We start from the raw sequence: 13,193 nt of genomic DNA on the forward strand, positions 1-13,193 counted from the left end.
GGTTTTTCCCTTAACTGGGTTTCCATGTAAAAAAATATTGGTGTTATGGTGTTATTGATCTTTGCTTTGTGTTTTTTTCATTTTACTTTTCTTCATTTGCATCAAATGGTTGAAAGAACATGTTAATAAAGTTAAAGATTGCACAACACTAATTCACCCCCCCCTCTTAGTGTTCCTTGACTCCAACAACGTTAACCAAGGTGTTGGCCCTTAACATAGATAGAGCTATAAACACCACCTAAACAACACTAGAACCATTCAAAATATTAAAAAACATAGAATGAAGAGAGTTCATCAATAGAACAAGAGGGCCCAACCCCAAATGAGAGGAAAAAAGACCAAAAACTTAAGACCTAAGGGGTCGATTTATGGACCCCAATCATGTCTATAACCTTATCCTAGTCATCATAGAGGAACTTGTATAGTTCCCTAGCCGCTTGCTTATCAAAATCATCCAAAACAATTCTTTCATGCATCAAAGAAAGTGTCAGTGCAAAGTTGTGAAGAACCTACAAGTAGAACTTGTTGACGCTAACCAACTGCTTGTATTTGGTATCTAGCCCATGCTTAATTTTCTTGATTTCCTCTTTGAGCTCCTTGGTTTCTAGGACCAGTCCCAGGTTGTTAATATGTTTCAGAAGCTCACAAACCTCGTTGTTAAGGCCTTAAAACTCCTCCATACTCGGGTTACCTTTGGGAAACTCTTCTTCCTCTTTGCAAATTTCCTTTTTCTCCTCCTACATGGGAAAAGTCATACCACCAGTGCCACCTTTTTCTTTCTTGTCCCTGATAGAACCCTTGTTTTTAACCGCATCATCCCTAAGAATCCCCACATTAACCTGGGTTCCAGAATCCATCTTATAAGCCCTACGAACAACAAGGTCCACCATTTCCATAATTTAATTTGGGTCCAGAAGGTCAATTTTTCCAATAGGTTCCTCATTATCAAAATTCAAATTCTTAGTATCCAGGGGGGTCGAGAATCACCACATCCATCGCTACCACAGAGGCCTTGGCTGCCTCTTCACCCGCCAACTCCTTCAAATTGCCACCACCCCTGCCATCGTCAAGATTCTCCTCAGAGTCTGTAGTGTTTTGGGGTTTGCCCTTCTTCTCCGTGAAGCCCCTAGAGGCAAGCTTGCGAGACCTCTTGTGCTCCATTTCAGGAGTAGGGTTCTCCTCTTCTAGATCATCAGAGGAAGAATTATCAAGGATAATTCTTCTACCCTTCCCAAGAGAATTTCCTTTGCCCTTATTAGAAATGAGTTTCATGTCCTTCCCGACCGTGGAGGAGGGGAAGGTGTGAGGGGCAAGCTCAAAAATGGAAGCAGAGGACACAATAAATTGGGGGGAAGCAAAAAAATTAGTAGTAAGATGAAATAAAGTGGAGGGGGCCAGAACATTAGCAAAGGTCGCTAGGGGATGAGAAACAGACAGTGGGGGCTGAATGAGGACGAAATTCTTGGGAGGCAACAAAGACAGGTGGAAATTATAAATCCTGTAGATAAGGCCTTGGTGAAGGGGAATGGGGGGCTTATCTGTGTTTTTAGGGTCGAGGGATTCCTTAATAGAATTTTCTAAGAAATACAGCAAATAAAAAGGAAAGCGAAGAAAATCATTGTTACAAAAATGGTTCAACAAGAGGAAGTGGTAGTAGTAGAATACCTTGAATTGGCCCTCAAGGGTGAAATACTTCCCGATCATCAAACAAATCTGGTTCTACGGGTGTTTAAGCTCCTCCCCAGCGAACCCACCTTGCAATTTAACTAGTTCTTCTTTTCCCCTAAAAAATTTGTTTAGGCCCTAACTATTGGTGGCATGGCTAGTTCTTCTCCACCTTCTGTCATCCAGAGAAAGGCTCGTCACCTAAGAAATGGCTTTCTCTGAGATGTCAAAAGATATTCCTCTGATAGTAACCCTTTTATTACTCTATGAATTCCCGAACTAAACTGAAAGCTACTCGTCATGGCCACAAGGGTTCTCCATAAAATCCACCACTCCACCTTCAACACAATAATTTCATACCACCGCATCCTATTTAAAATCATCTTGTTTGTTAGGCTCATAGCGGACTCTGTTACCACCCATTGTCGATTTAGGAAGCTTAATAGCAAGAGCTTTTTCACCAACATGGGACATATGTAGAGAGGCAGAGAAAATATCCAAAATACAACACTTAATCAAAATGGAAATACTTTTAACATAAAAGTTAAGGATTTGATTTGGTGAATTTGCAGCCCTGCCACGAAATAATTACCATAATTATCCATTGGAAAAGGTAAATTGTGTGATCCATAAATCAAACCATACAACATGAACTTAGGCATGTAGAGGGTCATCTTGGAAATAGAGTATGAATAATCATTATTAATGCAGGATCCACGAGTACAAATTTGCCTGAATAGTCCAATGGAAGCAATCCATCTAGCCGAGTTCACATGCATGAAAGCACACTCCAACATCATAAGTAGCAAAAACAGGAGGAAAGTGTGCCAATAAATGATTATGATGTTGGCATCACACTTTTGAGCTACGTTGGCAGTCCACATCATTTAAGCGTTGAAGGTAGTGAGTAAAAGGTTAAAGATTTTCAAATTCAAAATTTTTATGCTCCTGCGACCCCTACAAGCAGAGAGGGAAGGGTGAGAACAACTAGCTGAGAGCTTATCCATGAGGGTTAGTTTTAGTATACTCTCCATGTAGGAGGGAGGTAACACTATAGGGAAAGGGATTAGCATTCCTCCAACATCACAGACCCTGAACCAAGAGCTTGTGAGCCACAAGAGCATCAACCACCCCGTTGCCTTCTTTGAAGACATGGTTGATGCTGAAAGAATCTAATCTAGAGATAAGCCTGAGAATGTCCTCTATAATACCTTCAATCGACCAATTAAGCCTATTCAAACCTTTGACAATGTTAATTATAAGTTTGGAGTCCCCCTCAATGACAATATACCTAATGCCAATGGAGAGGGCAATACAGATGCCCCAAGCCAAGGCCATGGCTTCAGGTTGATTGTTGGAGTGACCATTCAGATCACCCACATAGGCAGCCACAAGTCCCCCGCTATGAGTTCTGATAATACCACCTCTCATGACCAGGCCATGTCTAGCACCACCATCAAAATTGAGTTTCAGGCAACCTGGAATTGTGGGGGACCACTTGGTATTATTGTTACTTAAGGTCATCATAATCATTTTTCTAACCTCAGTATAGTTATCCATGTAAATTTGAAAAAAATCCATGAGACTTGAGACATCCCTCCTACTTGAAAATACTTTCATCCTACTTGGCATAATCTTGAACATAATCTATATATTAGATAATTTGAGATGCACCAATTTTAAATCTTTCATTTGAAATTACCTCTTTAACTTTTGGCAGGAGATCAACATATGACCAATTAAAGTGTTATAAATTAAAGTATTCTAGAATTATTCTTCTCTAATACAAGGAATGAAATAGGTGAAAGTTGGCAAGTTTTAGTTTTCTTATTTGCAAAGTGGTGTTAATTCAACTATTGTCTATGCCAATGGGGTTGATTTGAGATAAGGGAATGGTAACATCTATGTGGGGAATGAATGCCTTTCATTTCTACGATGTTGTAAATGTTAAGTGTGTGAGAACATATAAGATATGACGAGAATATTTGTCAATAGAGATGAGTGAAGGATCAAAAAATGAATTCAATTTCACAAAGATTATGCCATTTGTTGATATGAAATTATATTTAGCTATTCTCTCAAAATAAATTCAAACTAAATTGAAATGAACATGCATATATAATTTTTTTTCTATTATCTTAGATTATATAAAATTAAATTTTATATGTAAATGAATACTTAAAAATTATTTCTAAATTAATATTATCTCTTAAACTTCTATTTAAGATATGATTATTTAATTATTTTTTCTTTCAAATATGAAAATTTAGAATTGTCTATGAAATATATTTACCTAATATTGTATTAGCATCTTGGGTTTTAGTATCACTTTTCAAATAGAATATAGGGGAAAGGACTACGTTCCAATGGTTGTGATAGCATTTGTTGATTTAATGCCTAATATTTTTTATAACATTGCACCAATAGTTGTGACTTTCAAGTTGTTTTTCTAATGATGACTACCCATAATTGAATGAAATGTATCCCTAAGCACTAAAAAGCAATGAATTAGGTGATTCCACATCAACACACAAGTATTGGTCTCACTTTTGCACAAGTATCTATCTCACCATTTTTCGGGCTGTTTTGGACACCTTGGCAAAAAGCATGTTGAAGTGGCATCATATTTGATGATGTATCCCTGAAACCTTAGTTATATGTAGAGGTCTTGCCAACTAAGTTGCTCTGAAAAATTGAGAGTGATTCGAAATTTCTACGTAATATTTTGAAAAACGCAAAATTAGGGCGCTCAACTACATGAACCAAAATACAATCCAAAACATTGATTAAAAAACTCTTGCACAATCTAATCTAAAAATAACGACGACTAACATTATGAATTGTAAATCCAATATCATGACTGACTTACTACCTTAGTGAGCCATAACCTTTCCTTATCAATCGAAGATATTTGCATAGTCTTGTGCTCATAAAAACATAGGCTGCCATATCCAAAACGTGTACACCTTACATCCCCAAAAATATTCACAAAAAAGTTAAGGTTGTAAGATACTATAGAACGACCCCTGTAACATCAAAACCATTTTAGGGCACAAAAGAGGAGAAAGAATCTTCACGAGTAGTCGATATAATAATATATTATTATTATTATTATTTTATTACATTCTATTCTGTCTCTGTTATTGTGGGCTCCACCAAAAATCATTATCATAAAAACATAAGCCATACAAACATTCCGCCTTATCTTTAGCGATAAAATATGACTGAATGAAATTGTGGATGCCAAATGAGTGGATAAAATTAGATAGTGCGAGACAAACATAGTCATATACTAAATTTTAAAGTATTTTACTTCTGGCGAAACTGCGGTAAATTTGTCTCCATTTTAGCGGCGCCCATTGGCTCGTATTTGTCGGAGCTTCTTTGAAAACAGACAATTTTCAGCGCGTTTTAAGCGCACGGCATTAAATTAACGAGCCAATATTTTGCAACAGTTGGCAGAGAAATATTTAGCACAATGGTGGAGACGGAGAGAATCGTCGCTATTTTGTCCGAGGTGTGGACAAAATGATAGAAAATATTTAATGATCTTATCATATTTATGCACGAATGGTTGGTATTTTTCATTTTTTGTGGTGTCTTTAAAGTATACGTCGTTTAAATGACAATTTGTGTGTCTATTCTTTCAGTTGTTTATGTTGAAAAAAGTGCATAAAATAAAAAGATGAGTCACCTTTTTGGATGTTTGTTGCTTGCATTTGGACATTTGATTTCAGTTTTTGCGGCTTTATTTACTTGTTTTTGGAAGGAAGTTGTGTGTTGGATTTGCGTATCGATGTCCAAGATCAATCATATGAACGGGGAATTAATGGTGAGAATGATACAAATTTGGCATTTTATGTGAAGATTTTTTTGATGGAGGTCTAGATCTGCAAGCACGAGAATTCAACAAGGGCACGGAGTTCACAAGGCGAGGGCCTTCACAAAGTAGTTTTTGTCACATGAGCTGGCTAAGAGCCAAGGATTGAGGGATATTTATTTTGCCAAGTTTGCCTGGGGCATGATTTTGGCCTCATCTCTTATGATGTTGGACCCTACTTTCAATCAGATGAATAATTCAAACACCATGACTAAGGAAATCACATTACACAGAGCTTTAATCCCATCACACTGAGATTCCCACCAAATTGAGCTCTCTCACATTACAGTAAGCAAGACTTGATCACTAGTCATTTGGAGCCATTCAACTTCATCAGTAGACCAAGGGCCCATTGACCTTATCGAAGTTTTAGATCAATTATAAGAATGGAAAATAAATAATGAAAGCGAAACAAAAATTTAACATCATGAGAAGTTTTTTTTTTATGTTTGAAGTCATGTTATTGTACACTTTTAACTTTATGAGACTTCTTGATGACATGGAGAGTCGATATCAAAGTAAGAATAATTAACTGCTCAATAAAAAATAAGTGTTGTGTTCTAATTAATTTGTTGTAATATAGCTGATAATAATTAGTAAATTTTAATAGTAGTTTGGACGTCTATTGTTTGCATCTAGACATTTGATTTGAACATTTTCAGCTTATTTAGAAGAAAAAATGTATGTTAGATTTATTTATCAATGTTTAGACCAATTATAAGAATGGGAAATAAATAATGCAAACGAAATATCAATTTAGTATTCTCTAGAATATTTTTTGAGGTTTGAAGTCATGTTACTTTACACTTTAATTTTATGAGACTTCTTATGTCACGGAGAATTAAAAATTGTGTGTTAGATTTATTTATCGACATTTTAGACCAATTATAAGAATGGAAAATAAATAATGAGAATGAAACAAAAATTCAGCGTTTTCTAGAAAAATTTTGAGGTTTTTTAAAAGTTTATTTTATTGAAGGAAGCTAAATAAAAAAGTAGATTTTTTTTTGAGGTTTAAGCCATGTTACTCTACACTTTAATTTTATGAGACTTCTTATGTCATGGAGAATTGAAAATTATGTGTTAGATTTATTTATCAACATTGTATACCACTTATAACAATGGGAAATAAATAATGAGAACAATTTTATTTTTTTAGCATTTTGTAGAAGTTTTTTTGAGGTTTGAAGTCATATTACTTTCACACTTTATTTTTACAAGACTTCTTGATTCCATGTAGAATTAATACGAGAGTAATTAATAGTAGAATAAGAAATAATGTTATCTTGTGATTAATTTGTCATTGTAGCATATTTGAAAATATAGCTGATAATAATTAGTAAAAGAATTACCTAAAAAGAAAATTTGTGAAAGAATTAGTAAATTTTAATTATAGTTTGGAAGTTTGTTGTTTGCGTATGGACATTTGATTTGAATCTTTTCAACATTATTTATGAGTTTTTGGAAGAAGTGTATTGGATTTGTATATCAAGAATTTAGACCAATTATAAGCATGGGGAATTAATGATGAAATTGCGACAAAAATTTAACATTCTCTTTGAAGATTACAAATGTTTTGAGGTTTTAAGTCATGTGATTTTAAAATTTATTTACCAATAAGTGGAAGAAAATTGTGGTGGATTTATGTATCAACCTTTTTGATCAATTATAAGAATAGGAAATAAATAATGAAAAGGAAACACAAATAAGCATTTTTGGGAAGATTTTTTGATGCGGGGACTTCCTACAGTCATAACTTTTGATTCGGTTCTCTGTTTGGGCTAAAATTTGATGTAGAGGTGTATTGTGAGGAGTTGTTTGGATTTCCAATAGTTCAGTTGGACCATAGATTGATGCATGTTTCGGGGCCTAATTCTTTCATTTAAAGCCTAAAAATTGGCTTTTAGTATTTTTTTTTCAAGATTTTCTAGTTTTTGTTTTTGAAGTATCTTTTAATTTATGCATGTAATCTCTTAGAGAGTTGACAAGTAGTGTCATTCAAGTTAAATATCAATAATTAGAAATTTTTGTAGTCATTCGAATAGATATAAAAATTACCAAAAATGACAAAAAATGAATTTTCACAAAAATTGCCAAAAAAGGCAATTTTCAGATTGTAGTTAAAGGAGAGTTTTTTTTTCTCATTTTAGCAACACAGTAGTTGGTGATTAATGACAAAAAAATAATTTGATCTTTGTCTCTTTTCTTATGATTTTATTAATGGTGAATGTCTGATTGTAATCTGGTTACATCATTTTTTTTTCGATTTGAAGTTATGTTACTTTACACTTTAGTTTTTAATGGATACAAGAGTAATAAATAATTGAATGTGATTAAGTTGACATTGTAATATTTTTTTTTGATCGATAACAGGTTTAATATTTGAATTTATTAAAAGGAGAAAATTACATGCCTTCAGCTACTCTGCGGCTTTCCACTATCATAAGACTATATGGGTCTCGCCCCTACAAAACTCAAAATGAAACCCGAGATAGAAAAACAACACCAGCTATGCCAACCACTAAGGTTACATTCCTTACATCAGTGAACCACCAAAAAAAACCAACGACCTACTAACAGAAAATTCCTCACAAAACCATCCTACCGGAGCCAGCCAAGGGCCTTCTCCTTGGAGAAATTGGGGATAGCATGATTGGGTCCTGCATTAGACTGCACCATCCCAGCACTGGTCATGGTTCCCGTTCGTCCTCCTCGCAACTCGCTGCGTTCCACGATCTTCGCAATCTTCCGTGGGATTTGATGTCGCACCATCGACCGCCCATCCTCACCAATCGGAGCCTGCGACTTCATCGGGGTCTGCTTCCCACACAGTTTTGCCCACTTCATTGGACCCATCTTCCGCACGAAGTCCATCAGATCCCGACACCCTTTCCTTGCATCCTCCAACTGGGTTTCAACCGAGCGAGAGGTCGACCACACCACCAGAGGTTGCACTGCATCATTCTGCCCACCTAAGCGCCTCCATGACTCTTGCTCCATTCACAAACCCACACCAAACTCTACACATTCCACCAACTCTGCCAAGCCAACTGACCATTTTGGTCTCAGAATGAGAGACGCCACCCGCGTCACCTCCTCCCTTGAACTTCCCACCATCAGCACCAGTGCCACAAATAGGGACGATACATCCAAATTAGTTTGCGGATGATAGTCAGTGTTCAGGAATTTGTCTCCAAACATCAAAGGAACAACCTTCCAAAAATTCTTCCTCGTCCACCCTAAATACATGCTTTAGATGATGGCTTGAAATAGGGCCTCAAAAGGCATGCATTTGGCCCAGAGTGAACAATGAGAAATTCACTTCCATCATTCCCCTACCACACAACCTAGAAACAATGCTCGCAAAGGAAATTGCAATCCCTCTTTGAAATGCCAAAAACCGAGGACCATAATGTCACAAAACGCTGCCACCCCTTCCATTTATTACACCGCACGCACCACCTCACACCCCACATCGCCAACAAAACCAAAGTACCATTCACAATCATAATTGCATCTACGCCGCCATTTTCTCTACTTGTTGCCATTGTAGTGTACTCAATCCACATAAGCCTTCCCCACCCCTCAACATGCATATCTAAAATGGGTTCACACATAGCTTTTCACAACTTCTCGAGTTCACCTTTCATATAAATCAATGCTTCATCATACAAATTCTAAGGGATCCAAATCCCTTAAGTCTTCAAAGAAATTAAAATGTTCAGCCAAAGAACCATTTGCACCTACGTTTGAGAGCACATTAGCTTCTGCATTCTCTTCCCTTAGAACATGCGATACTTTAAAGTCCTTGAACCTAATCAAAAGGTCATGTATTCTTCTGATATGTTTGTCCAGGTGCCAAGCATCCATCCTACCCCTAGCGATGCCATTCACCACTATCAGGGAGTCCCCTTCAAGGTGTAGTTTTTTCACCTCCAATTTTTTTGCCATAAGAATTGCTTCAATTGCCGCTTGACACTCAGCTTCATTTTTAGTGTCATCCACCAATCTCTTTGCTCCAAATGCTAAAATACTACCTTTCTCATCTTGAGCAATGACCCCTGCACCGGAGGTCCCGGGATTCCCCCTGGATGCCCTGTCAAAGTTGATTTTGATCCATCCCCTGTCTGGCGCCATCCACACATGACTTTTTTCAACAACCCTAGGAGGATAAGCCCTCAAAAGCCCATTAGCAGGCAAGTTGTCATTGTAATATTATTGAAAGCATAGTTGATAATAATTATTAAAATAATTAGTAAATTTTATTGTTGTAGTTATTCTACTATAATAGAGAATAAAAAATATATATTAGGGAGAACAAAATTTAATTAAGTTCTTTGGTAATGTATTAAGAAGATAATTTTTCACATTGTAATTGTGAGAGAGTATTTTTTTTGTGCATTAGAAAGTAAATATTATTGTTATTATATGATTTCTATAAAACAATAATTTTGATCATTATCAAACTATCTAATTTATATTTACTAATTTATCTATTATAAACACCTAAAAAAGTAACACATTGCATCTCACCACTTCACCATTTCTCATCAATTCTACTATCAACATTAATTAAATATTTTTTAATTATTTAATTAAGTTAATTTATTATTTTCATCCATAATTCAACTAGTTAAAATTTTCTCTATAATATAGCTTATTTAATTATTTTTATTCTTTTAAAAAAAATAAAAAATAAATACTTTATTTATTTTCCAACCATGCACATGAATTAGAAAAATGTATGTATATCTAAATATGTTAACAAAGCCATCTCATCTAGTTGAATTCTCTTCAAACTAGTTCACTCAACACTCAGCCCATTAATCAATCAAATCCACTCATACAATCAATTAACTCCATAATTTAGCTCTTCATAAGAAAAAATGCAATGTGCACATTCATTGTGTCCTCACAATCATTTTCATCAATTGATTCTTCTTATATTATTATCTAATGCTGATCAATATCATTTAAAATCTACAAATCAACCATCTCTCAATACATTACTCCATCACATTTTTTGATATTTTATGAAAATGGATGATATGATAATATCTTTTATCTCAAATTTAATACTTTTGATCTTCGTTTAATCTATACTGGAAATTATTCTATATGGCTAATCTTGTTGTGGTCTTGGAAACTAATTCAATTGGTGCAGCTTGGCTATCATGGGTATAAGAATAAATTACTGACATTATTTGGTGCAACACACTTGTTAAATACTATCGTTGTATCACTAGAACAGGGACACATTTTATTTCTATAAGGACTAACTGAACTTATTTTTTGTGTAACATATATAGGCTAGTTGGTGTGTGTGTTCTCTCCTTGAGCCTACACTTCATGCAAGACTCAAGATAAAGAAACCTATTTATTTATTCAAAGGTTGATCTATCTTTTGTATGCTCTCACATTGCACTTCTTGTGAGTTTGGAGATGAAAAACCTAGTATCAATATTTTCTAATGGATTATAAAAAGTGAGGGGAGTGAAGTTTTTATGTCAAGGTGTGGCTATCCTCACATGTCAAACAGATCTCTAAGACTCTCAATTTGTTGAGACTTATGATATGGAGAGTCTAGAAGAGACCCTCCTAGCTTATGCATTTGTAGATTGGCTCACAATTCACAAATTACCCTAGAATCTTGTTTGTAGAAAGATTAATATTTAGTCATCTTTTTAGTTGTGGTGCAAGGTACAATATCACACCTATACTTACTCAATAAGTTCCTTTATAATTAGAAAGAGTATATCTTTACACAAATGTCTTCAAAAGCCTTCAAAGTAAGGGGAAAGGTGAGCCCTTGTGTCATTGGGCCCCTATCTATTGAATTTTGAAAGTATTTTATCATTCATCCTCCACTAGGAAGAACATCTACTTGTATTATTTTAGGGATGTTAATTTTCTTAGCATGTATTCTTGTGTAAGACCAATAAAAGTGATTTAACCTTTATGCATTGTTGATAGAAAAACCATAATTAGAGTCTAAATTTTAATATTCTATTATATGTAGTAAACCTCAATGTGATGCAATAAAAAGAGAGAGCTTAGATATACAATAAGTACAAACTAAATTATAATAAATTATATACTCACATATATACACCCAAAAAGTCATATACTTTAACATGGCCTATACATGTCTTATAATTAATTCTTCATGCTTCACTCCTAGTTGTCATATTCCTTACTCTCACATATATTTAATTCATATTTTTCCACATACTTTGATGCTATTCCACATTTTTATCTCCCACTTTTCCTTCTTTATATAGCTTCTTAATGCCTTTGTCATAATTCTTTTTCATCATATTCGTTCATAATAAACTTAATTATCTTATTCGCATGAATTTACCTTCTATAATATTTTAAGGCTACATAAGTGGTATTTAATGGATACATGGGTCTATATATGACCTAACTGACATTTGTGGTGTCTCACAACCCTTTATATCTTGTCAATATTCTCCCTAAGCCTAGAACATTGTCTTGTACTCAAGACAACTCAGTGAAACCACTTGTATCCTTCCTAAATACCTTTCATACCATGGTTCTTCCTTAATAGAAGCCCTCTAATACACTATAATTCTTTGTCAGCAACACCCCCTTAGCATGCTCAAAAGTACCCTCATTGGCACACCATATAAACATTCAAACTTTGTTTTTATTTCTATCTTTTTGGCATATGAATACTTATTCTTGTACAACCTTTTAGACATATATGTAATCCTTGTACAATTAAATATGTCAATCTGCCTATAATTTATTTGCATATATTCTATGCTAGATTCTTTCTTCCACTTTTTTTTTTAAAGGTAAGTGCTATCTTTATGGGGATACCTCCCGCTACTTGATTAAACAAAATATTTCTTCCACTTTTTATTCCAACACATTTTTTTAAAATGATTCTTTAGTTTACAAATACTACAAGAATGAAGATCCTAACATAGTTTTTTCTATGTGTTTTCCTATGATAATGAGAATAGTGCATTTCTTTAATAGATTTGTTAGTACTTGATTTACTTATAACATCATTTTTTTCATATCCAAGACCTTCATTATTTGGTCTTGGTCTTGATTTAGTGGGATCTTTAAAAACTTTTCTTGCATATTTTGCTATTTTTATCATCTTAAAACCAATTTTTTCTAGAGAAAATCCTTTATCATTGTCATCAGAACTAGCAAGAGTTATGGATTCAAAAACATCATTATCCCTATCATTGCACTCTTTATCAAAAGAATATATAGCTATATCACAATTATCACATGATTCATCAAGTGAATAACAAAAAAAAATTGTATCACATGAGACATTATGTAATGTAGTCTTAGACCTTAGACATCGATTTTTCTTTTGACATGGTGCAATGCATTAATCTAACTTATCATTGTATTATTTCAAATTTGATATTTGATCTTTTTTGTAAACTATTTTTCTTTTCCATATTCTTCAACTTTTTGTCCATTTCTTCATTTTTTTATTGAAATTTATTTTATTATTTTTCAAGATCAACATTTTCACATAATAATTCATATTTATCCTTTTCTAACTCCTTTATTTTGTCTATCAATTTTAAATTAGACTATTTCACTTTTATCAAATTTTCCTCCAAAATATATTTTTGCTCATTAAATTTTCACC

The sequence above is a fragment of the Cryptomeria japonica genome, chromosome 2 (genome assembly GCF_030272615.1).
Source record: "Cryptomeria japonica chromosome 2, Sugi_1.0, whole genome shotgun sequence".
NCBI classification, from domain to species: Eukaryota; Viridiplantae; Streptophyta; class Pinopsida; order Cupressales; family Cupressaceae; genus Cryptomeria; species Cryptomeria japonica.